This window comes from Cryptomeria japonica, chromosome 8 (assembly GCF_030272615.1).
Source record: "Cryptomeria japonica chromosome 8, Sugi_1.0, whole genome shotgun sequence".
In the NCBI taxonomy this organism is placed as follows: Eukaryota; Viridiplantae; Streptophyta; class Pinopsida; order Cupressales; family Cupressaceae; genus Cryptomeria; species Cryptomeria japonica.
Window position 1 is genome coordinate 371,215,800 of NC_081412.1, and position 27,790 is coordinate 371,243,589.

The window sequence follows — 27,790 nt, forward strand, 5'->3', positions numbered from 1 at the left end:
ATGAAATTTAAAACCCTAAATCAAACAATCTTAATTAAAAATAAAAATCCTAAGGCCTATTTTAAACCCTAGGACTACTAAATCATAATCTATAGACCATAAATTTAAAGTTTAGGAATTCTAACTTATAGTTTATTTAATTTATTTTATGATATAATTAAAACTCTAGAGATGTATATTGATCTCTTAATTTAGTAATCATGTTTAAGATTTGGGATTAGTTTAGACCACTAGATCTATTTAGAGTTTAGGATTTAGGGTTAGTATACACCTCTCAACCATGTTTAGTGTTTAGAATTACTCATCTTAAAGATTTCCGTGAATTTGGATTACAATTCTTTAATTGTATTACAATTATTTTAATTGTGTTATGGATTATATTGTAAAATTAAATTTGAAAAAGGGAAAAAAATAGGGTTAGGTAAAGTCCTTGAAGTTTCATAGTGTCTATATGTTTGACATAATAATAAAAAAAATATACATTTATAAGTGAAAAATTGTATTAAATTTTTATATATCATGAAGTTTAATTTTTCTTATAGATAAAGATATTCAGTATTTAGAATGCAGTATATGAATCTGAAGAATACAAATTTTTAACTAATTCAATATATTAACATTTATGTTGATAGTAATATATGCTAAAAAAATTGAATTATAAATATGGTGGAGTTTAAATTTATTTAGAATTATGAGTAATACAAAATGTTTGTACAATGTAAGATATTAATCACTGTGTTTGTGGAGTTGGGTACATTAAACATATTTTTCTCTTTTTGGTTTCAATATTGTCCCTTTAATAGGGTTGCATGATATATGCATTGAAGATAGCATTTCATGATATCTCCATTAATGGAAGGTACATTATGGATTATTGAAACCATGACATGCAAGACTACATCATGTAAAATGTTAAAAAAATATGATTGATATCACAAATAGTACTCTTTTTTGACGATCTAATTTCCAAATTTAATCCCTTCAAATTTATTTTATTTGAAAGATAGGATAAAATTAAAAGTAAAAATATTAATTACTGTAATAATTTTTTGAAAGTAAAATAAAATAACCTTTAATTTATTAAATATTTATGTATCTTATTTGTCTACTAAAATTATAATTTTTAACAAATTTTAATAAAATAAAACTCTGATTTTAACTTTAAAAGCAATAAAGATCTTATTCAAAGCAAGGAAGTTGGCAAGACCTTCAAGAAGTTTAAATATTTTGAAAAATACAAGTTGAATAACACCTTCTATCTTGTCATTATGCATCCATTATATTTGCTATTAGCCTTAAGATTTTGCCCACGTCAAACTATTTCATCTAGAGTTGAAATAGTTTTATTTTGTATGAGTTGCACTTTTATTGTAGCCAATGAAAACAAAAATCAACAATTTCATATAAATTTAGTGATATATTATGATTGTTATTGATACTATTTATTATTTACATAAATTTATAAAATTAATAGCTTTACTAAATCTCATGTATTTTACTACGTTCGTATGTACTAGTTTTTACATATTGAATTCATCTATTACCTATTCATTCATTATAATTAATACAATCTTCTAATTGCTAATTGTTTATTGAAATACATATTCAATTACTAATACAAATCACCAATAGTGGCATGTTGTGATGGTTAAGCTATTGTGTTGTTGTTCTTGCCATCAAGGTTCAAATCCCACTGGTTCATAGTAGCTTCGAGTTAAAAGTGTTTTCCCCTTAAAAAAAAAAAATACTATTACAAATCTACACAGCAAGTACTCATATTAATTATTATTAATAGTATTAATATTTATTTATAAATTATTTTATATATTTAAGAGTTAAATTTTTAATTTCATTTGAAAAGATATATTCTATTATTTTATTTTATTTAATTGAGAGTTGGTTTGTTTCTTAATTTACAAGAGTCATTAATGGTAGGCAAGGATGGAATGTAAATGGGTAAATGTGTTAAAACTAGCAATCGCACCTTGGTGTGCAATGGGTACGTCGAACAAGTGTGGAAGGTCTATTAGGAAAAATTAGGGTCTTTTGCGTACTTTTGTGTAGTACATGAGATTAGTTGGTAGGAAATTTAGAAAATGATGTTGTTTGTGCAACAAAAATTTCAATGGGGAAGTGATGGTTTCAAAACAACTATGTGTCCACCTACAAGGATCCAAAGATGATAAAATAAAATCTCTGAATCAAGAAAAAATCAAGCTCCATTACCAACAAGGTCATGTTATGTTTGCAATAGGGAGAGATGGAGAGAGAGGGAGAAATAGAGTGGGGAAGAGAGAGAGTGGGGAGTAAGGAGATAGAGATAGAGATGAAGATAAAGATAGAGATGGAGTTGGAGAGGAATATGGAGAGGAGAGGGAGATATAGAAAGATAAAGATAGAAATAGAAAGTGATACATAGAGAGAGGTAGAGAGAGGAGAAGATATAGGGGTAGAGAGAGATAAATATAGATATAGATGGTGAGATAGAGTGATAGAGAGATAGATATATAAAGATATATGGAGAGAGAGAGAGAGAGAGAGAGAGAGAGAGAGAGCACAAAAGACATAAATAAGTAGAGATGGAGAGAGGGAGAGAGAAATAGTTGGGATGGAGAGAGGGAGCTCAATATATAGATGGGAAGAGAAAGAGAGGTAGATAGAGATATATGAGAAGATAAAGGGAGGGATGTAGAGATGGAGTGATAGATAGGAGAATATGGAGGGAATGAGACGGGGAAAGATGGGGAAGGAGATAAATGGAGGGAGAAAAGGGGGGAGAGGGATATAGGTAGAGAGGGGGGGGGGAGGAATACGGTGGAGAGAGGGAGAGATAAATCAATATATAGAGAGGGAGAGGGAGAGAGGGGGGAGGAATATGGTGGAGAGAGGGAGAGATAACTCAATATATAGAGAGGGGGAGGGAGAGAGGGAGTGCTATATATATAGGTTGATATAAATAGATAGAGATATATAGGAGGAGAGATATTGCAAATGGTGATAGAGGTAAACAAATACATAGAGAGAGAGAGAGAGAGAGAGAGAGAGAGAGAGAGAGAGATGGATTGAATAAGAGCGGTGTAGATAATGAGAGATATATAGAAAGGGTGAGAGGGACAAAGGGCAAGAGTGAGAGAGAGGAGATGATAGAGACAAGAAATAGAGACATGGGGAAAGAGATGGAAATGGGGGAAAGAGAGTGAGAACTATGGAGAGATAGAGGGGGAGGAAGATGGATAGATAGAAAGAGGGAGACAATGAGAGAGGGGGAGATAGAAAGATAAACATATAGGAAGTAATAGAGAGAGAGAGAGAGAGAGAGAGAGTGAGGGATGTATAGAGAGAGTCGGAGAGATAAAGGGAGAGATGGAGTGAACAAGAGAGAGTTATATGGATTGAATAAGAGAGGTATAGATAACGAGATATAGATAGAAAGGGTGTGAGGGAGAGGGGCAAGAGTGAGATAAAGGAGGTGATCGAGACAAGTAATAGAGACACGGGGAAAGAGATATGGGAGAAACATAGTGAGGGGAAGATAGATTGAGAGGGAGACCATGGAGAGCGGGGGGAGGAGGATGGATAGATAGAAAGAGGGAGACAATGTGAGAGGGTGAGATAGATAGAAAGATAAACATATAGGAAGTGGTATATAGAGAGAGATAGTGAGGGATATAAAGAAAGAGTAGAAGAGATAAAGGGAGAGATGGAGTGAATAAGAGAGAGTTGGAGATAATGAGATATAGCTAGAGAGAGAGGGAGAGGGAGAGATGGGAAGATAGAGGTAAGGGGTCCAAGAGTGAGATATAAAGAAGGTGATAGAGATGAGTAACAAATAGAGAAGAGAGAGATGTAGGGAGGGAGAGATAGAGACAAGGATAGGGAAACAATGTGTGTGTGATTGAGAGAAGGATACATAGAGAGAGATACATAAATAGATATAGAGGAAGAGAAATATAGAGGGGATAGAAGCGAAGTAGAGAGATAAATTAAAAATAATTTTTTCAAAATATAATTAATCTAGAACTATTAAAATTTCATTGAGACAAATAATTATGAATTAAATTTTCATACTAACTTTTAATTATTATTTGTCATTTTATAAATAATTAAAATAATTTCAAACTTCAATTTAGAAATTAAACATTAAAATAGAATAAACTAAATGCAAAGTCAAAATATAGAAAAAATAAATAAATATTAATAAAAATTAATCATTTTAAAATTAATAATAGATATAAATGTATTAACTAGATAATAAAGTAAAACCATTTTTTTAATTTATTAGAATGAAATACTAATAAAATTGTACTTAAAAATATACTTAATACATTAGAAGCAATAATAGTTAAATGAAAGATAAACTCAATATTAACAAATAAAAAAATAATATAAAATTAAGTGTTAAAAAGTTAAAATTTTAATTAAATTAAATTTAAAAAATCATTCTTCAAATAAAATACTACAAATAAAAATAAACTATATTGAAATTGTTTCAGCTACAAGTAAAAACCAAAATTAAAAAGTTAAAAGTAAAATGGCACTTATTAAAAATGTAAAATGTCAATTCAAAATTATTTAATTTAACTCATTTTACATATTTGAATAATTATAACAATTAATATTATTATTTGGAGAATAAATATATTTATTAAAAAAAAACTACTATTTATTATATATTTTTAAAATAATATTATTAAAATAAATATAAATAAAAAAGTTAAAAATTGTAAAACATAAAATTTATTATTAAAAAATCTAAATATACAATTCATTATTAATATGTTACTCTCTTGCTCTCAAGAAACTCATTTTTGTTGAAGAGATAAAAAGTGCTATTAGTGCTTGAATAATGGAAAGGCTCCAAGACCAGACAAGGTGCCTATTGAGTTTTACAAGGCTAACATAGATTGGATTAGTGAAAAGTTGTTGGTAGTCTATAAGGAAGTTATCGAGATAGGCTCTCTTGGTTCTAATATTAATAGAGGCATTATCAAACTCCTTCCTAAAGACGGAGATAAATCCATGATCAAGAATTGGAGGCCTATAACACTTCTTAATGTCTCTTACAAAATCCTTGCTAAGGTTTTGATCCGTAGACTTGTGGATATTCTACCTAGATTTATATGCTCTACTCAAACTGGGTTCATCAAAGGGAGATACATTCTTGAGAATCTAATTACAAGTTGGGAGGCTATGGAGTGGGCTAAAACTTCTAACCAAAATGTAGTCATGTTCCTATTGGACTTCGAGAAGGCTTATGACCATGTGGAATGGGGTTTCATTATCATGATGTTGGAAGCATTTGGTTTTCCTAAGGAATTTTGCCACCTAGTCCAGGTTCTGCTTAAAGATGCTTCTACTCATATGTATATCAATGGTTCTATTTCTCATGCATTCAATCCGGGGAGATCCATTAGACAGGGGTGCTCTCCAGCTCCAGCCTTGTTTGTCGTTACTTCTGATGCAATTTACTATTTATTGAGGGTAGATACTCTTTCTCCTAGAGTTAAAGGGATTAATCTCCCTAATAAGAGAGATCTATTGAACATTCAATTTGTTGATGATACAACTCTATTTCTAGAATTAAAGGAAAGTAATTTGGAATCCCTGATTACTAAGCTTAAGGTCTTCGGCGAGGCTTTTGGGGCTAAAATTTCCCAATCCAAGTCTATCCTCCTGGGTTGGCGAGATCGCCCACTCGATTAGCTAAGCAATTTTGGATATCAATGGGGAGGGCCACTTAAGAAGGTCAGATATTTGGGCATTCCCTTCTCTGTCTCTCCTCGTCTAAAATAAATGTGGCTATGGATCAAGAACAAATTAGATGCTAAGTTGAATAAATTGGATAGACATTATTTGCCTCTCGTTGGTAGGCTTCAAGTATACCAAAATGTTGTGTCATCATATAGCATATACTATGCTTCAGTATGGATGTTTAGTAATTACCAAGTGAATGATATTTAGAAAACCATTAGGAAATTCTTATGGTCAGATGGGAGAGGAAACAACAAGGGCACTTTGTTAAATGGGAGCAGTGTTGTATGGAGAAGAAGGAGGGAGCCCTGGGCTTGAAGGATCTCAAATTACAAGGGATAGATCTCGCTGCTAAATGGATATTCCATGCGCTGAATGGAGAAGAGCCTTGGAAGGTTCTTGTTAGAAATAACATCAGGATGGTGATACCCAAGCAAGCCAAGGCAAAGGCTCTCCCCTTTAGTGATCTAGTTGTTGGGAACTTCCATGTCTCCACCTCAGGCTCTCTTGTGTTTAAAACTATTTGGAAAGCTTGGACGATTGTTAGGAAATGCATCTCCAATTGTAGGGTCAACAATAATGATTTTATTAGTAGCGAGAGATCCATTTGGTGGAATCTCCTCCACAAAGGCAAACCCCTAGCCCTTATTCAAGGTTGTTCAACTAAATGCTAGGCTAGTAGAGGTATTAATTGTTTTAAAGATATTATCATTGAGGATCATCTCATCTCTTTGACTGAGTTATTTTAGAATTTTGATTTACCAGCCTCCAACTGGAGGACTTATTCTATCATAAGAGAAGCTTGTAGCATGTTGCAACTCTCTAAAAGTTGCTTGGTGGACAATGACAGGTTCCTCTCATACACCTGGATGAATGACACTCTACTTATAAAAAGTAAAGCCAAAATTCTGTATAAAGCTTTAAGCTCTAATAAGAGCATTATTTCTCATATTAATATTGTGTGGCATGCTGACCTATCCGATAATCAATGGCAGAATATTCTTGATATATTGTGGAGTAGTAACTTGGCTCCTGAGAAGAAATGTTTCAAGTGGTTATTATTACTTAACAGGTTGCCTTGCAGGAATGATCAGTTTGCTTTTGATTTATGTAATCTATGTAAAGTGATGGAAACTATTAATCATTTGTTCTTTGATTGTATCATAGCTAAAGAATTTTGGATCCTCTTTGGGATATATGTTCCTGATTCTGTTAATATAATGAGCATTTTTACTGGTTCAGTTCATGGAGTTAAGAAAGACTATAATCTATATTGGCTTGTACTTTCCTGTGAGATTTTATGGTACATTTGGAATATTAGAAATGAAGATAAATTTTAGGGTAGAGATGGGGTGCTTACTGAGTCTTTTCGTAGACTCACATTTTATCTTATTGAAATGCATGTCACCATTGTGATGAGGCTTGAGAAAAGGAAATTTGAGAGGTTCTTAGAAGATGGTCATACCAGAGTATACACATCAGAACTTTCACACGATTACATACGGAGTAGGACTAATATGGAGAGGACCCCCTTTGTTAATGCACTAGCTACATTCATAGAAGAAATCAATGAAGGAAGGAAGATGGAGAGAGAGTATATTGTCCAATTGGCTGCCCATGGTGCGCTTTCGGTTAGAGATGACAGATAGTTTATTTGGATGGAGGGTCCACTTGGTTGGACATCCTGGGTGGACAAGTAACTTTCGGCTCATGTTGCGTATATGTCTTTTTGTAACTTGATGTATATGATGTCTAAGCATAGTAACAAGTATATAATGTGTAGTATGATCTTGTCATGTTGGCTATATATTGTAGTCTTGTTAGTCTAGGATTGGTTTTGTAGTCGATCGAATACTAAGACTAGTTCTTCTCAACATGGCATAGCAGTATATTTTTTGTAAAGCTTTTCTCAATATAATCAATATAAAAAAAACCTTTAAAATATGTAAAAATTAATAGATAAGAAGTAAAAAGTAGAGAAATTAAAATAAATTATTTTTACAACTTAACAAAATTAAACAATACTAATATGAACTATCTAACATTTTTTAAATAATATAAAAAAAGCCTCCAACTTCATATTAACTATGTCAAATAACATAAACATTTAGCTATAAAAAATATAGCAGTACACCTCTCTTAATTATTTTATAAGGCTATCTTATATCCATTGAATCAAAATAAAATCAAATATAGCGTAGATGGAAATAATCAATGGGACTTAAAAGTCATAAAAGGAGGACATGGCAGCATATTCGATAAAGGGCGATCACGAAAATCAAAGCGTTCCTTATCTCAATGTGATCGGTGAATAAATTCTATGAACTAATTTCACGTTATAACCTAGAAAAAAATAGCAAAAAGTAACTGAAAAAAAAAGCAATTTGAGTAACAAAAAAAAAACTAGCGGAATTGATAGTTGTAAGCCTTTCAAATGTCTTGCATTATGTTCAGACATTGTGAACCACTGATTGTTAAAGTTATCTCATCCATCTCATATAAGGATACGCCTTCGACGTAAAAAATATATCAAAGGATTCATATTTTTTTTTTTTTAAATCTGAAATGAATAATAATAAAATAAGTCTTTAATAAATAAAATATATTTTAAGTAAATAAAATAATCAATTATAAAATTATATATTCAAATTTTAAGGAAAAGTTGTGATGATGTTTTCTCAACCTCCCAAAATTAGGGCTTTCTGCAACTCTCTTGTGCGATCTGGTGTTGGACAATGGTGGGTTGATCAATGGCCTCCCACCTCAGGTTCTCGACCTCCTTCAATTCATATATCTTAGAATCTTATGGAGCTCTCTCAAATGGCAACAAGTGCTAGGGATGGTGTGTTTAGGGTTGCGAGCAGTGTGGGTTTTAACAACGTGGAGAAACTATCATCCTTCTTTGTGGACGGATGCAAAAGGTCCCAAAATGGATTGAAGAGGTTGGATTTGAGGGCTCGATGGATGGGGAACAAAAAAACCCCTATGAAGGACTGATCACTCCATTCAACGCCTCAATCTCTCCAACCTACCAAAGCCCCTCTCCAAATTGATTTTGAGGAGGATATTTTACACAAGGTAGATGAGAATGCAATTTTTTTGCTAATCATGGTTTGATTAAGAAATTTCATGGGTTGTGGTTGAGTTTAACAGAGCTACACAAGTGGATTTCTAATACTAGGAGCCCCATTCTAGAAGGTGATTTATAGATCTTCCCTTATGTATGGGGATTCTTCATTGTGGTGTTTGATAAAGTAGAGGATCGTCACTCCATCCTTTGTGATTACTAGTGAGATTTGTGAGGAACATTTGTTAATGCTAAAACCATGGCACCCTACTTTCAATACAATCTTAAAAAATTTCTCTGCAATTTCAACTTGGGTAAGGCTTTTGAACCTTCCTCTATACTTTTGGTTTGACTCCTGCTTCAAAGCAATTGGCAACTCACTTGGGAAGTATCTATGGGTTGATGAGGGATCCTCCAATTTTTTTCACACAAAATATGCCCACATTTTGGTGGATATTGACATCACTAAAGATCTTTTTGCTAAGATATCACTCAACTCAAAAAATGGATGTTGGACTCAAGCTCTAGACTACAAAGGTATCCCCTTTCAATGTCATAGATGCTTCAAGACTAGGCGTGTTGTTGTTCAATGTGCCAAATGGAGAAACAATAATTAGGCAACATGGTGGAAAGATGTCTCCCCACATCATTACTTGGTGGAAAAGAATGACTCTGATAAGGATGGAGAGATAATTGAGGTGGATCCTAAACCCCCCAACAGTGATGGTGTTGACCTGAATTCTCCTAGTAAGCATTATCCCCATTAGGGAAGGCAGTTGACCCTTATTGAGGAAGTGACAATGAAAAGCATATTGATTTTCCAAATCAAATATTGATTGAGCAGATTGAGCTCCTGGGAAAGGTGTCTCCGAGCAAAAGGGATGTGTCTACAAGGTTGGTTGATGGACTCTTATAGAAGCATGAGTGCCTCAACGCAAGAACGTCAAGAGAAAAATGAATAGTGGTTCAAAGAAGAAAAAGAAAAATGGGACCAAATTCAACATGCAACTTCCCTCCCACTCCAAAGATGGAATTGTTGCCTAAAACTATTATTGTTTAGGCTCATTCCCAATCTAGACTCAAAACCTTGTTGTTGCCTTTGATCACATGCTTATGGGTGGGGTCTTCTCTATTGAGTTTTGGGGTCTCTGGCTTTGTATGTTCAGAGGTGGTTTTATGTTAGAGTGGCTATTTGTTTTTGTGTTGTGCCTGTTAATGGGCTTTGGTGGCTTACATCCATGATCTAATGTAAAAATTCTTTTATTTTTAATATAAACAGGTGCAACCCCTCAGCTACTATCTACCTACCAAAAACAATAATCAATTATAAAATAAATGAAACAACTTTTATTTGAAAATTATATTTTTAGATAAACATGAAATAATTCTTCAAACAATAGAATAAAATGAAAAAATTTCAAAATAATATTTTTTTTAATAAATAATTGATAAAGCAAATAAAAATAGTTCCTTAAATAAATTTTAAAAAAAACATGCAATATGAAAATGGCAATTTAAGTAAATAAAATAAAATAATTCTTTAATAAATGAAAGTTGGAGGTTAGATTTCCTTACATTTATCCTTACATGTGTGGAGGATAGTTCATGCAACTAGAAGTTATAATAGTGCATGATAGGTCTTCTTCATGGGTCTCATCAAAAATTATAAATATTTAAATATAAAATTATTAATAGATATATGATAAAGTATTATGTACTACTACTTAAGTAATGTCTTTTTCATGAGTCCCACCAAAACTTATTATTATTTAAATAAAAAATTAATAAATATATGATAAAGTATCATGTACTATTATTTATGTAATTATTTTAATTTTTAATTTGATTTATATTTTTTATAAGAAAACTATGTAGATACATTCATTAAAAGATATGGTGGTGTATGTTAAGCACTCATTTGTCTCACTAGTAATTACAATGTGAAGGCCTTACACTCAATAAGACTTAATTCTTTATTGATTCATCTAAAGGTATTCAACTTCACAAAACTATAATATTTTCAACTCAATTAATATATTTTATTTTGTAATTTGTGCTCTACTCGTTATATTAGCATAGTAGGCTTTATGGGCACCTTGTATCATATAAGAATGACTTAAAATAAAACCAAAAGCAAAAATCTAAAATTATTTTTTAACATGTTTTTGATGCATATTTTGTTGTTCAAGTCTTTAGAGATCATGAATGTGAGAAATAAAATTCTTTTCTCGAAAATCATGCATCATATTATCTAAGTGCTTTAATTGAAGATGAACTTTTTTAGGGTTTCCACCCAAGGAATGAAAACCACTAGGGATATTTTTCACTTGGGGCCTTCACATTCAAAAGAGGATTGAGAATTTACTAGATCTAGTCATGAATCAAATCAGGATTAAATGCTCAGTGAATTTGGATTAAAGGGGTGGCCTCTTTTGTGAGTTGGAGTGTTTAAATTAGATAAAATGTTGAAAATGAAGGTAAATGCATGAAAACAATGAGCTACAATCGCAAGATTTTCGCATGCACCTGGAATTAAGCAATGTAAGTTGAATCGGACCTGCTCCCCGAAACTACTCAAAAATTGTCAAGACCGTAGCGCATCACAATGGTCCACCGAACTTTTTGCACACCAAAGTGAGATGATTTGTCATTGTGAATGAAGCCTAATTTGAGGAGTACAAATCTATACATGTTTCCTGCACATAGAAAGAAAGGTAAATGTGTTGGGAATAGGGGTTTGCCTTAGGTCAAACCTCGATTTTGGAATTAACCATGAAATTGAAATAAATGTAATTGAAATGACTGAAAGGAAATGATCTCCTTTTTTAGGGAGATATTGAATTATGACTGAAAATTGAATTATGATACCTCCTTATGAAGTTTTTTACCTCCACATGGAATTAGGGTTTAGGAAGTCTTCAACAAAATAGGATGAATAATGTCTCCTTAAATGCTAGAAACTTGACTTTACTGTTGTCCCTAAGCTAAAAGAAGACTGATGATTCTCAAATGCTCTTGAATGCTTGATCTCATGTATGCTTTTCTTGATTGTGGATGTTCAAATGAGAGGGGAAATCATCTTTATATACTTGTCTGTTGGTGAAATTGGCTAATTTTCCGACATGAGCTGACACAAAGAGGGAAATCCCGCTCAATTTTGAAATAGGACCAAGGGGTCAAATTGGGCCCAATTTAGGGATGACCATGGCGTGGTGCCATAGTCTTGACCTATTTTTGGGTAGGCAAAAGGTGCTTCATGGGGTGTAATTTGAGTTAGATGCATTTGGAATGTGCAAGAGCGTAATCAAGTCTTCAATCAAGCTGAGGGGTGCAAACACTAAGGTGAAGACCCAAATGCGGTCAAAATTGCAAACAATGCAATTTTAGGATGCTACATTTAGCCCCCACTTTAGTGGGAGTATGAAGTTTATCATACTCTTGGTAAAGTACAAAGGGTTCAGATTGAAAACTTTCACCAAGTCATCAAGGAGGCAAGATACACCAAGCCCCCAGTGAACTTTAGGATCTTACAACTTCAATAACAAGATGAGAGAGAGAGAGAGAGAGAGAGAGAGAGAGAGAACCATGACTGCAAACTAGTAAGGTTCTCTTACTATGAGTCATGAAAAGCAAAAGGCAAAGTTTGCTAAGTAGCTTTAAGTATAAAGAGAGACATCCATTGAGCAGAGTGTATACCCCCACGTTAAAGTGATTGTGCACGCCTTATTGGGGGCAATTGCTTTAAGGTAGGATACACCCCAAGAAGATAAACTAGTTATCACAATGATTTATCCCCCAAGAAGAGACAAATCAAAGGATAATGATCACAAAACATAAAACACAAGGTGTTTTCACGTAACCTTGGGGTCAGTATGCATTTGTCTGATAACCAATGTATATCATATATATAGAGAGAGAGAATTGTCCTCATTCCCCAAAGAAAGGAAACCACCTTGGAAGAAGGGGACACATGTTCCCTTTTGATTCAACATAGGAGAGACCAAAAGAGATCTCAATGTTTTGCATCGTCCTCAAGTAGGCAACACTAAGGACAACAAATAGAATAAATGAGAGACAAATAGAAGAATGTCACAAACAAGCAAGAGAAGAGAGGGAGAGAGAATCTACGATGCTAATGAAGCTGATAAAGCACCTTATCCACCTCCCGATATTGCTCATCATTGTTTTAGGAAGGCATACAATATGCAAGAGGAGCCACATCAAGCATAGTAGATGGAGCTATCACAAGTTTCAAACAAGGACCATGCTCTAATGATGGATCACATTGTTTGTTACTAGGAGATAGGATTAAGGCTTGCAAAAATCTCTTAGATAAATCATTGTCAACATAAACATATTCATATTCATCATGAGAAATATTAGGATCAACATTTTCATCATTAACAACATTCTCACCAATTTCTTCATAAAGATTAATAAAAATAGGAGCTCTAATAGGAATAGAACTTGAAACATCAGTTGTCTTAATCATTTTTCATCTTGGAGATTTAGGTTGAACCTCTTGTTTAGGAGAAATTTGATCAACTAAAATTATATCAAGAGTTGGAGTCTTGGGAGAAGAAATTGTTTGGGAAGCAAGTTCACAAGCTCAAGCACGACGTCTCAGTTGGCGTTCTCTCGCACAACGGTTTCATTTAGTTTTAGCGAAAGGTAGTGAAGGTGTAGGTTCAACTTGTGTAGGCCCTTTTTCTTCTTTTAAGGAAGGATGTATTGGTTGAGGTATTTTAGTTTGAGCAATAGGAGAGGCCAGTCGCTTATGTTTATAAGTTGTAGGAGGTGGAATTGCACCATATAGAGGAGGAATAGAGGTTGTAGGAAGGAGACCAGGTCCATCATGACGAGGAGGAATAATATGTTTATCCTTATCTTGAGGCTTAGGAGGAAGAGGTTATCTACCTTTGGGGGGAAGAATGGACTCATCCTTAGGAGAAGGCATGGATTTTTCCTTAGGATAGGGAATATCACTTTCATTAGCGGGGAGGATAGTCTTATCTTTAGGAGAAGAAAGAGATTTCTCTTTGGGAAGAATATTATTTCTTTCCTTAGGAGGAAGAATAATATTGTCCTCAAGAAGAGGTATATGATGATTAGTTGAGGGAAGACCAAGTGTTAGTTTTCTAGGTTTACTCAAGGATAAAATAATTTTATTTTTCCATTTTTGATATTATTTAAAGAGGCATCATTTCTAGGTTGAAGAGGTTGGAATTGTTCGGACCAAAAGTAATCAAGACAAACATCTTCATGCCTCACTGTAGGTTGATATATGCTATAATTAACAATTATTATTTTACCATTATGAGGAAATTTCAAACACTTTTGAACAGTAGAAACGACCACTTTCATGGAAGAGAGTCATGAATGTCCCAACTTCACACGAAATTGATCAGATGTAGGAATGATAACAAAGACAACATCTAATTATTTAGTGCTAATCTCAATAGGAAGTCTAATAGAACCAATAGCAGAACAAGAGAAACCATCAAAGACTTTAACTATCACATCAATTTTATCATATATCATTTGATACAATTGCAAAGTATAAAGAAATTCTTTAGTGTTAACATTAACCATACAAGTAGGATAAATAAGGATCCCTCATGAGGGCATGCCCTTGATCCTTGCATCAATATATAGAGGTCCATCGGGTGCTCTAATAATCTCTCTAGGATCAAATGTAATGCACAATTCCTTAGGTGGTTCATTTTTATCAATAAGGTTCACCACATTATTAGATTCAAGGCCAACATCATTAGTAGAATAGGCACATTGTTCAGTTTCATTCACATTAGTTGAATGAGAAGGTAAAGGATTAGTGAAGATTTTGGTTAGGAGGAGTGATAGATTTGTTTCCTTTATCATTCACACTGGCCACATAAATAGTAGTATTATCAATCAAAACTTGGATCTTACTTCTTAAGGAATAACACTTTTTAATGTCATGACTAGGTTGATGATGGTATTGGCAAAAGGCTTTGGGATCAAAGGAAGGTGACATAGGCTTAGTTGTATCAATTGGTTTAATAGGGGGAAGCTTCAACACATTCCTTTGTAACAATTGCGTCATAATACTGTGTAAAGATTCATTAAGAGGAGTGAATTCTTTTCTAAAATATTTGGATAAAGGAGACACACATGTTGCAGCTACTACTTGAGTGTTGTTGTAATTGAATTTGCCCTTATTTGGTTTGAACTTCACAGAAGGTTGTTGAGAACTTTCACCTTTATCACTCAGAGCCATTAAAGAGGATGATTATTCCAATTGACTCACAGTAAGATGATAATTGTGAAGTACTATGCACAACTACGTAAAGGAAGTAAACTCAAAAAAGAGAAGTTTATCCCTTATATCTTTTTGCAAATTAGAAATAAAAATTCTTTGAATATCTTGATCAGGCATAGGAAAAGAAATTTGAGAATACAAATGCTTATATCTACCAATAAAATCAATCGCTTTTTCTTTAACACCTTGTTTATAATGCATCAAATCAGTAAAAGTAAGTTTAGGACCAATATTATTGTGAAATTGTTGAATAAAAACATTAGTGTAATAACCCACTTGAACTTAATCCAAAAACCATGAACTACTATTTTGAAAATTGAAATCCATTATATAAAAAGGGAGTCATTTTCCCACTACTAAAGGAATTAATTGGTACACATATTCTTTTTTTTTCATGCAAAAGTGGAGGTTACATGCATATTAAATTTTGAATTTGAAACTATTTCATGCAAGACATATTCCTTACAATTTGTCATAGTGGCGGTTACATTTGACCATGCATTTTGAATTTGAAATTCCCTTCTAGAATGCTCTTATTTCTCCTACACCATGTGTTCAATTTAGAATATTGAGAGAATAAATAATTTCCCAAATAATTTATGACCTCACATGTGAGTCACCACTTATTAATTCTTCTATTTAAAATAATTCCATACTTATTCAATTTTTCATCTCTAACTAACATTACTCATAAGATTAATAATAATAAAGATGATGATGATGATAATAATAATAATAATAAGAACAACAACAACAACAACAACAACAACAACAACAACAACAACAAGTCCAATCAAGATAAAAAAAGAGGGTTATGACATACTTCCCCCCTTAAATTATGCATCGTCCCAATGCAATAAATATAACTTTAAAAGAATTTTAATTAAAACATCTAATGCATCTCATTCGTATCTTCCCATGTAGCATCATATTGATTCCATTATACTTCACATCGATCAATCTCTTTGTTGCGCAATTGGTATTGGCATCTTTCGAAAATTTTGAATAGCTCCACTGTTGTTTCCCCGATTCATAGGAGGATCATTCATTGCTTCATCAATCCTTGGTAGATAAGTTATCCTATTTGTTGATCATTTCCATCATTGCTAACTTCTCTTTGACTCCTTTTGGTGGTAGGATTTCCTCTTCCATTTTCCTTACCATCTAGGTCTTCCTTAAAATTCAAATTTATTATTCAATCAATTCACGTCTATTACTTCCAACTACTTCCAAGATACTCTTGAAGATTGCATAAGTTGAAGTGAGCTCAAGGCCTAGACTTGAACCTTCGCTTTGATACCAAGTGTAATAACCCACTTGAACTTAATCCAAAAACCATGAACTACTATTTTGAAAATTGAAATCCATTATATAGAAAGGGAGTCATTTTCCCACTACTAAAGGAATTAATTGGTTTTTCATGCAAAAGTGGAGGTTACATGCATATTAAATTTTGAATTTGAAACTATTTCATGCAAGACATATTCCTTACAACTTGTCATAGTGGCGGTTACATTTGACCATGCATTTTGAATTTGAAATTCCCTTCCAGAATGCTCTTATTTCTCCTACACCATGTGCTCAATTTAGAATATTGAGAGAATAAATAATTTCCCAAATAATTTATGACCTCACATGCGAGTCACCACTTATTAATTCTTCTATTTAAAATAATTCCATACTTATTCAATTTTTCATCTCTAACTAACATTACTCATAAGATTAATAATAATAAAGATGATGATGATGATGATGATGATGATGATGATGATGATGATGATGATGATGATGATGATGATGATGATGATGATAACAACAACAAGAAGTCCAATCAAGATAAAAAAAAAAAGAGGGTTATGACAATCAGCCAATTGTTGAAATGAAGTGATAGAATAAGGAGGCAAAGAACAATGCCATTTCAAAGCTTTATCCCTCAATGCCCTAGTAAACAATTTAGCCAAAAGTCTTTGGTCATGAGCAAAGTCACTACACAAAGTTTGAAATGATTTCATATGAGTCAAGGGATCACCTTTTCCATTATAAAGCTCCAATTGAGGAACTTCCACAACATGAACCATGTCATTTGGTAATGGGCTCACTACATCAAATGTGGGCACACTATACTTATATTTATTCATGACAACTATTTGTTGTTGTAAGGAAGACACTATTTGGAATAGACTATTGATGGTAGCTTTGGTGGAAGAGTTGAAATTGGACATGTTAGATTGAGAAGGGGGGGTAACATTGTTGAAAGAGGGAGGGATGATGTTTTTGTATGAAGGTGGTGGTTGAGAATAAGGAAGGATATTGCTATATGAAGGTGGGCGTTAAGAATAAAGAGGTGGAACATTATGGTAGGCGGTTATTGGAGAGGATTGGGTAACAAATGGAAGACTCATAGTATGAGGAATGAAAGAATTATGATTAGAGAAATTTCCCCCTTGACTAACATGTGTAGGTATGACATTTTGAGTAGTAGTAGGCACGATATTTGATGTAAAGGTATGAACACTAGCCATAGAAGTAGTCAAAGGGATGGATTAGTTGTTTTGATTAGGAGGTTGTGTATAGCCAAGAAATTCGGCACAACTTTCATAGGCATAATATTAGAATCAACAATATGAGAAATACCATGCAAGATATCAACACCAAGTTTATCACTTTGAACCATTATTTTCAATCCTTCAATCAATGGGAGAGCATCACTTTCCAGGTATTGTTGACTCATCCATTGTTGAAGATTTTCAAATTGATTGTCAATCTTCTCCAATTGGTCAATGAAAACTCTAGGTAGTGATTCCTCCACTTCATGAGAATTATCTAAAGAATGAGGATAAATGGGGACATTTGTAGGATTGGAAGAAGCACCAACATCCTCATGAAATAAAGTTTCCAAATTAGGCTCCATCTCCTTTGTAATTAAACCTTGGGAAGCCTTAATTCTACAGCTTCTTCTCATGGGGATATTATAGGTTGGACTAATAGTACTAAAACTCATGCACTAAGGGAGGAAAAATTGAGATTTGAAATTTAAATTTGAAGTTTGCAAAGTAGTTGAATAATGCAAAGTTTTTAGAAAAAATGATTACTAAATTAAATAGGCACATTGATTAAAAAGGTAAAAAGTTATGCAATCTCCTAGGAAATTTAAATTTAAATTTAAATTTAGGGCTTTGCTAAAATAACCTCTTAATTTAAAATTAAAATTACCCTAGGAGATAGAAATTCAAATTTAAAATTAGGGCTAAAAATAACCTCTTAATTTTTAAAATTTAAATTGAAAGTGATCTAAAGGAAAATTTAAAATTAGGACCTTGTAATGGCATAGTCAAGTTGTAAGCACCTAGATGGTGTTGAGTTCAAATCTCTTCAATACAAAAAAAGAAAAGAAAAGAACCACTTAATTTAAAATTATAAAATTACATGTAATGATGAAGTTAAATTTAAAATTAGGGCTCTTGTAATCAACCACTTAATTTTAAAATTTGAATTTGAAATTATCTACAATAAACTAAAATTAGGGTATTGTAAAAAGAACCTCTTAATTTTAAAATTTAAAATTAGATCTAAGGTTGAAATTTTGAAAAGTGGAATAAGAAATTAGGAAATGCACAAGATTAATTTAAATTTAAAAATTAGGGTAATTTTAATTAACCACTTAATTTTAAAATTTAAATTTGAAATTAGACCCAAGAGTGCAATTTTGAATTTGAATTAAAATTAACAACAAATTTGAATAGGGAAATTCAAAATTTAGACAACCCACAAGCTCATTTTTTAAAATTTAGAAAATTAAGGTTTTTGCAATTAACCACTTAATTTTAAAATTTAAATGTGAAATTTGACTTGGAAAGAAAATTTGAATTTGGAAATTGAAGAAACTTGGATCTAAAATAATTTATCCAAACAACTCACAAGTTCAATTTTGAAATTAAAAATTAGGGTTTTAGTGAAATTAACCTCTAAATTTTCAAAATTTGTATGGAAATCAAACTTGTAAATGATAATTTGAATTGTAAATTGCATAAACACTTTGATCTGAAAATAAAAATTAGAAGCAAGCATAAGACATGTTGGGTTTACCAAAATATAAAGAGGAAAAATGAATTCCCTAGGGTTTCCAACTAAGGAAGGAAAACCACTAGAGATATTTTTCACTTGGGACCTTCATATTCAAAAGAGGATTGAGAATTCACTAGATCTAGTCATGAATCAAATAAGGACTAAATGCTAAGTGAATTTGGATTGAAGGGGTATCCTCTTTTGTGAGCTGAAGTGCTGAAATTAGGTAAAATGCAAAAAAATGAAGGTAAAGGCATGAAAACGATGAGCTACAATCGCAAGATTTTTGCGCGCTCCTGAAATTAAGCAATGTAAGTCTAATCGGACCTGCTCCCCGAAACTGCTTAAAAATTGTCGAGACCATGACACATCACAACGGTCCTCCAAACTTTTTGCACACCAAAGGGAGATGATTCGCCATTGTGAATGAAGCCTAATCTAAGGAGTACAACTCTGTACTTGTTTCCTGCAAACAGAAAGAAAGGAAAATGTTTTGGGAATGGGGGTTTGCCTTAGGTCAAACCCTAGTTTTGGAATTAACCATAAAATTAAAATAAATGTGATTGCAATGACTAAAAGGAAATGATCTCCTTAGGAAGGGAGATGCTGAATTATGACTTAAAATTGAACTATTATACCTCCTTGTGAAGTTTTGCTTGCCTCCACATGGAATTAGGGTTTAGGAAGTCTTCAACAAAATATGATGAATAATGTCTCCTTTAATGCTTGAAACTTGACTTTATTGCTGCCCTTAAGCTAAAAGAAGACTGATGATGCTCAAATGCTCTTGAATGCTTGATCTCATGTATGCTTTTCTTAATTGTGGATGTTTAAATGAGAGGGGAAATCCTCTAAACATACTTGACCGTTAGTGAAATTGGTTCATTTTCTAACATGAGCTGACACAAAGAGGGAAATCCTGCTCAATTTTTATATAGGACCAAGGAGTCAAATTGGGCTCAATTTAGGGAGGACCATGGCGTGGTGCCATGGTCCTGCCCTATTTTGGGGCAGGCACAAGGAGCTTCATGGGGTGCAATTTGAGTAGGATGCCATTTGGGATGTGCAAGAGCATAATTGGGTCTTCAATCAGGATGAGGGGCACAAACACTAAGGTGAAGACCCAAATGCAATCAAAATTGTAAAGGGTGCATTTTTAAGATGCTACACAAATTTAATGCATAAACTATTTACTCCTCAATAACATAAAAAATAAAATAGTTAAAACATGTTATCAATCTCTTCATGCTTAATGCGATTAACTAGCATGTGGTGCTAGGACTGCCATCAATGACCATATTCATTAACTTTGTAGCAATTATAATGCCCTTAGATTTCATCTAAGACAAAACTAGACAAACATTTAATCATGATATAATTTTGACACCTATCAAGCCCTGTTGCACTCCTATAGACATGTGATGCCATGATACCACATGAGAAAGAACCTCACATGTACACCAATACACCGTACAGGGTGACACAAGTAAAATACTTCCTATTCCACAAACCCTAAACACTATGACTATCTCAATTCATGAGATCTAAATGTAGGTTAGGATTCTCATGCCAAGAGACAAACTCATGTACCTTAATCAACAAACCACTCCTTATGTATCTTGAGATTTGGGAAAAAACTAAAATTCCACACTAGTTGCAACTACAAAGAAGAAATTGAAAGAACTTGAACTTCTATATAAAACTTGTAAGATGGTCCTACAACCTAAACATGTAATTCAAATTTGTAGTTTGAACTTTTAACTTGGGTTTTGAACCCTAACAAGTAAGTTACGACAAGCAAACCATGGTAAATTTGTTAAAAAAGTTTTAATTTTAAAAAATACAAACACTCTTTTACATGGTTTTGTTATCAAAATATAATTTTTAAAATAAATAAAATGGAGATTGTTGAATTGATCAGAATCAATTCAATAATTCATTTGAGCGATATCTACTACAAAAGGGAAAACCAATGCATCAAATTAAGGTGGGCAGTCAAACCTATAAGAAATTTAAGCACAGGGATGAAAAGATGAAACCCTTACCTTCTACCAAATGCACCACAAGGAAGAAGGGTTTTTTTTTTGGCAACGACGGGTCTCCCTCCACTCATGTGAGCAAGATAACTCGTCCAAAACTTTCCCCAAGAAAACTCCAAAATAATTCTCCTAAAATCCAATGCCTAAGAGATGAAGATGAGGTAAAATAAGAGCAAGCTAAAAGTCGTCCCTAAATTTCTAATCCCTAGTAATGGGATTTTTCCTCCTTTTTATTCAAAAGCAGTTTCTTAAAACTGTTTTTTCATTTCAAAATAGTAATAATATTTTTAATAAAGAAATTCACTTCCCCAATCTTTTATAAATACATGATAGTTTGATCAAGTAATTGGATAACAACACAAGGGAACCCAACATTTTTATGAAAATAATTTATATAATTTAATAGCATAACATAGGTTTTATTTGATCACACAATAATAAAATATAATATGAAAACACATAAACTACAATTAAATAAATTCCATACACATATTCAATCTACCAACGCTATAGTTAATAAAAAATAATTAAATAAACTTAGCTATGTGGAAGCTAGGTAAATATACAAGAAATAATTAAATAAAATAACTCAAAGGAATTGAAAATCAATTCCATACACATATTCAATCTACCAACACGCCATAGTTAATAAAATAATAATAAAATAAACTTAACTACGTGGAAGCTAGGTAAATATACAAGAAATAATTAAATAAAATAACTCAAAGGAATATTAAACATATTTATGGGTATTCAACAACTTAGGGGTATGTAATCATCCAAATTGAAATTAGGCTCACAAGGGTGCACAAGGCACATCTGATAGCTTGACTTAAAGTTGGATGAGAAAATAGTAATTTAACACACCAAAATTTCTCAACTCAATTGTCTTAAATTGATTGCTAGTAGGGATAACCTACACCTACATGCTCAAGGAAAATATCAAGCATATATACCTAATACAGAACAATTGAATCACAATATAAATATACACTATTGAAATTAATACACTAATGAGATCATTTCAAAATATGCATCTACTACAAATAATCTATTAATAGCATGATTCAAATATACAAACATGAAATAAGTAGTCACTAAGTTAAACTCACTGAGCATAAGTACAACCACATATCACCACAAAAATAGTGAAACAAAAGTACTATCAAATCCATACATTTAAATGTATAAAAAAATCTTTACACCTTAAGAGAAATCCATAAATAAACATGAATAATATCACAATACAAATAAGTTATCATATACATATCCACATACGTCAATCCAAACAAATAATTCATACACATTGATGGTAATACCAAACAACATCATTGGAATGAATAATATAGTATCCACATACAAAATATAAAATGAGCAACATAAAACACATAAACCTAAGGCACTACATCAATAGCTAGAGATTTTAATGTTGCTTCTTTTGATATGTGAGGGAAGTTGATACAAGAGAACCCAAGGTGTAAGAGCAATATTACATCATGCAAAAAATATATTCTTTTTTTTTTCTTCTTTACCGGTTTACAATAATGGTATAGTCACCATTTGATCACAATTGGTTATCATTATTAAGGCGTATACAAAATTCTAGGTTCTTCATAAAATATATCACAATTCAATTCAAATCCACTTTTTTAATTATGTAGGGAGTGTGTTGGCTTCATGGAAACACTTGATTACATTTATAAGCTTACTATTCTCAAGGAAGTTCATCAAATGAAGTGTATCCAATTGTTTCCATTAAGGTTGTATGGTTACTAGTTCATAAAGTTCCCTTATACATATTTCAAGATTGCATGTTTTGTCTTGCATCATGATTTGGGTTATAAATTCAAGATTGATGAATAAATAATATCTTTCTATGAGAGATAAAAGTTATAAAACTAAAAATGAAATAACACAATCATAGAACTATGATTCCATGATATGTGCACATGTTATGATGAAAGCATTAGGAGGTCAAAGTGAAACTGTAAGATTATGACTACATGCACCATTGTACATGTATGCCAAAGTATACAAGAAATGTATGCAAAAGCATAAAACTACAATCTAGGTAGTGATTTTATATGGAACTAAGGAGAGGATGAATATGAGAAATATAACCAATAAGGAGCAACCACCAAGTGATATAAAAATATTATATCTTCCTCCCTTTTAGGATGGTTACACCTCAACGCCTTATCTACTAGTTCTTAATTAATTAAACTCATTTTATTAACCTAATCAAGCTTAATAAAAGTGTAGGAGACAACTAGGACCAAGGAAAAATAAATATCCCACTAGGAAAGTAAAAACCTACACTAACATCCCCCCTAAAGCATAGCTTAGGTGGGTGAAATGATGATGGGTCCTAATAAATTAGTCCTGATGAGGTGCCCATGTATAGGTAAATCCCCCTTGGAAGAAGAAGAAGCCCCCTCCCATAAAAAATAAGTGTGCCCCCATTAAAAAAAGAGGAGAAGTAGAAGGACTAAGTAGCACCCCCCCCCCACCAAAAAAAAAAAGAAAAAAAAAGAGGACACAAATTGTACCCTAAGCAAAGCTTGCAGATGAAGGAACTTCCTCTCAATGAAGGGTTTGGTGAAAATTTATGTGATTTATACTAATATTTGACATTATTGAAGATTAATAATATGACCATGAATCATCTCCCTAATGTAGTGCAGATGGATATCAACATGCTTGGTCCTCTAATGATGGATCGAATTGTGGAAGACCTTAATCACATTAAATTATCACAATAGGCGACTGCAGAATTACAAAATGGAATGCTAAAGTAAGTGGAAATATTTTAAATCCAAAGAGCCTTAGTAGTATCATTAATTGTTCCTTGATACATAGCCTCAGTTGATGAAAGAGAAATAGTAAGATACTTCTTGCTTGACCAATAAACTGGACCAAAACCAAGTAAGAAGTAATATCTTGAAGCGGACTTGTGATCCTAATACTTTCCTACCCAATTTGAAACTATATATCTCACCATATTAGCATCCATGCCCACTGTATAATGAATCCCATGATTGTGAGTACCTAAATACAGTGAATGATCTTTTTCGTTACTTTCTAGTGTAGCTCATGTGGATTCTGCATGAATCAAGAGACCGTACCTACAATATATGAAGTGTTAGATCTCACATGAGTCAAGTATATGAGACTACCAATAATATGTCAATACAAAGTGCCATCAACCAAAGTTGAAGAAAAATTTACCTCAAATTTGACTCCCAAAAAATAGAGTCGATGTAGGCTTACAATAAACCAAACAAAATCTGGAGAGCATATCAAGTGTGTACTTAGATTGTACCAAGAAGATACCTTAGAAAGACTACGTGATTTCAATCCTCAAGGAGTGGTGTAATATTGCCCAATTCTTACATCAAAAATTAATCATGAAGGGTAGTTTTCACCACTTGAATGGTGAGTGAGTAACTCCCCAATCTTAACAAATCATCAACATAAAGAACTAGGAATGCATGAGTAGAATCCTAATATAGCATATAAACATTTGGATCAAAATGGCCTTCATTGAACCTAAATGTCAAAAGGAATGAATTCATATTGGCATACCAAGCTCAAGGGTTTTGTTTGAGGTTGTATAGAGACTTCTAAATACAATAAACAAGTGAAGGATCCTATATGAACCTCTATGGCTACTCTATGTATATCTCCTAAGGGTCACCATGAAGAAAAGAACTCTTCACATCCATCTAATGAACTTCTCATTTCCAAGTTACACCAATATCAAGGACAAGTTGGATAGAATTATTTTGGTGACTAATATAAAAGCCTTGAAGTAGTCAACCCTAAGAACATGGGAGAATCATTTGGAAACCAAGTGATCCTTATTCTCATTAATTTATCCATTTGCAAAAAAAAAAATGTTGATAGATCCTTGCATCAAATAAGTTTCCATCCATTGCAAAGGGGAACTAAATCCCATGTGTGGCTACTCTCTAAGGAATTGAACTCCTCCTACATAGTAGCATCCCACTTGAGGATATTTAATGGAAATAGATCCTTTCCCAATCACATCCATGTATGTATGATTGCCCATCAAAATCTACGGCATGTGGCAAGGCTCAAATGAAGAGAACATAGACTGCAAAGATGCCATATGATGAGAAGCCCCTCAATCTAGAAGCCATCTCCCTGAATCATGACTTGTAGTAGCACAAAGAGCTTGTCCCTTTCCTTTATTTGTCCCAAAAGAGTGATCCTTTCCTGTATCCTTTTCCTTGGAATAAGCTGAAGTAGACATTGTAGAAGGTAGGTTGATTTTGTTCTTCTCAAGAAGATTCTTCAGCTCATCAATATCCTTCTTGTAACAATGATGTTCATCATGTCCTGACTTCTTGCAATATCCACAAAAAAGATTGTCCTTATATGATTTCCTCTTAGGTGAGAATGTAGAATCACCTTATTGTGGAGAGGTTGATTGTGCTTCATCTTGTTGTGGTTTTGACTTAGGTTGCTTTTGATTCTTGTATTTTCCTTGATTGCTTTGATTCCCTTTATTAGCCACCAAAGATTGTGACTTTGAAGATTTGAGAATTCCAATTTTAGTCCACTTGGATTTCTCAAGTATCAACATCTCCGTGAAGGCATCAAATGAGGAAGAAGTGTAAGAGGAACCTTGAGCTAACCTATGGGTGTGAAAGCTAGATACAAAGGTTGCATACTCTGAAGGAAGCTTGTCCAACAAGTTATAAACCAATTGAGCATCCTTTTTGTCAATTACACAATCCTTTAGCTTTGCTCTTAGCTCATTTTCTTTTGTGACATAATCTTGGATTGTATCAAAATCCTCGGGATCTAATGTTGTGAGTTCACTATCAAGCTTGTAGCCCTTAATCTCATCAACTTGTCCATACAATTTGTCATAAATATCCCAAGCCTCTTTAATTGTAGTACACTTATCAATGTGAAAAATGAGGTCATCTGATACATACTTTCTAATAGTTCCAAGTGCCATAGCATTCTTAGCGAGCCATTTAATTTGAGCATTAGGATCAACCTTAGGATCGGGTGGTGTTGTTATAGTTCCATTTACATAATGAATGAGTCCTTTTTCCATTAGTTTACTCCATGCCTTAATATTCCATGATGCATAATTATGAGGAGTTAAAAGTGGAAATTTAGGAGAACCCATAGCACCAAAATCAAAAAACACAAGATAGAGAGAGAGACACACAATCACACATGACACCCCCCCTCCCCCCCCCCAAATTACTCAATCAGGAAACCCCCCCCCCCCCCAAATGATGATTTGGCACTTTATACTTAGTGCATATACAATGGGCCACTTGCAAAACAAGGCAAGGTGGACTTTTGATTTCAACTTTACAACTTATCAAAATGAGATATATGAGACTTCAACAAATACTGCTAGTGATCTAAACTGAGATCCAAGCAAAATACAAGTACCAAATAGGCCAAAAATGACCAAATACTGAAAGTACAATTTCTACTGCAAATCACTGCAAACTAATGGCAGATTATGAAAGTAGACAAAAAATTATGCACTTTAAAAAAAAACGATACCTGAAAAAAAGTCCATATGAGCCCGAATGAAGCCTCCAAAGTTGTAAAAATCGGGATTCCATGATTTCAGAAAAACCTGTATCCGAAAACTCCTGCACTTCTGTACAGATCACAAAATTCTACCCCAAAACAAAAAAAAATTCTCGAAAAAAGGAGTCTGGATAAGTGAGATATCACTATTTGAAAATTGCCTACAAAATTATAATTTCTAGAAAATTTCCGTCGTAGCTTCAAACTTCAAATGCCTCTAGATTTGGCCTCTGAAGTATGCTTTGGATGAAAAAAAAGGTAAAATTGACTTTCTTTGACCTCCTTAATCCAATGGTGATCTCAGATTTGACCCATCAAGCTTCAATAATAACCTACAATAGAAAGCTCTAAAATACACAACCCCAAATAGTATCAAATTTCTCTCAATTGGCAAACCAATGACACTCTAATGGCTCTGATACCATGTGAGATTTTTCCAAGATCTAGAGGCAATGGAAAGCACAAATAAGAGAGAACAAAATAGATGACAAGAATAAACTGTATTCTATCAAGAAAATATTGATCAACTGGATTAACAATCAATTGTTACATACAATGAATATGAGCCTGCTTATATAGGCAAGGCTTTATGGATATGTGAGCACACAAACATGACATGTGGCTCAATAAGAAATAAGGGTAGGTAGGAAATAGGTGTGGTAGGTAGGAGAAACAATATAATATTCCACATGAGGTGGATCACCCACCGAAGGTGGATTGTAACAACAATATAAGAGCATAAAAGGTGGAAATTCTCCTACACACACTATCTTAATGTGGCACAAGCACCCAAGTGTCTCATACCCAAACTACTATGATATGCATGTACCTAAGTAAACTCAAGTAAGGTGTAATAATATCCAAGATGAATAATTAATTACACCAACAGTAATTGTTGAATAGTGTCCAAAACTTTTTTGACAAAATTTTAGGAGATTATGTGTGGCATTCAGATCCTTAAACTATTTTCAATTTCTA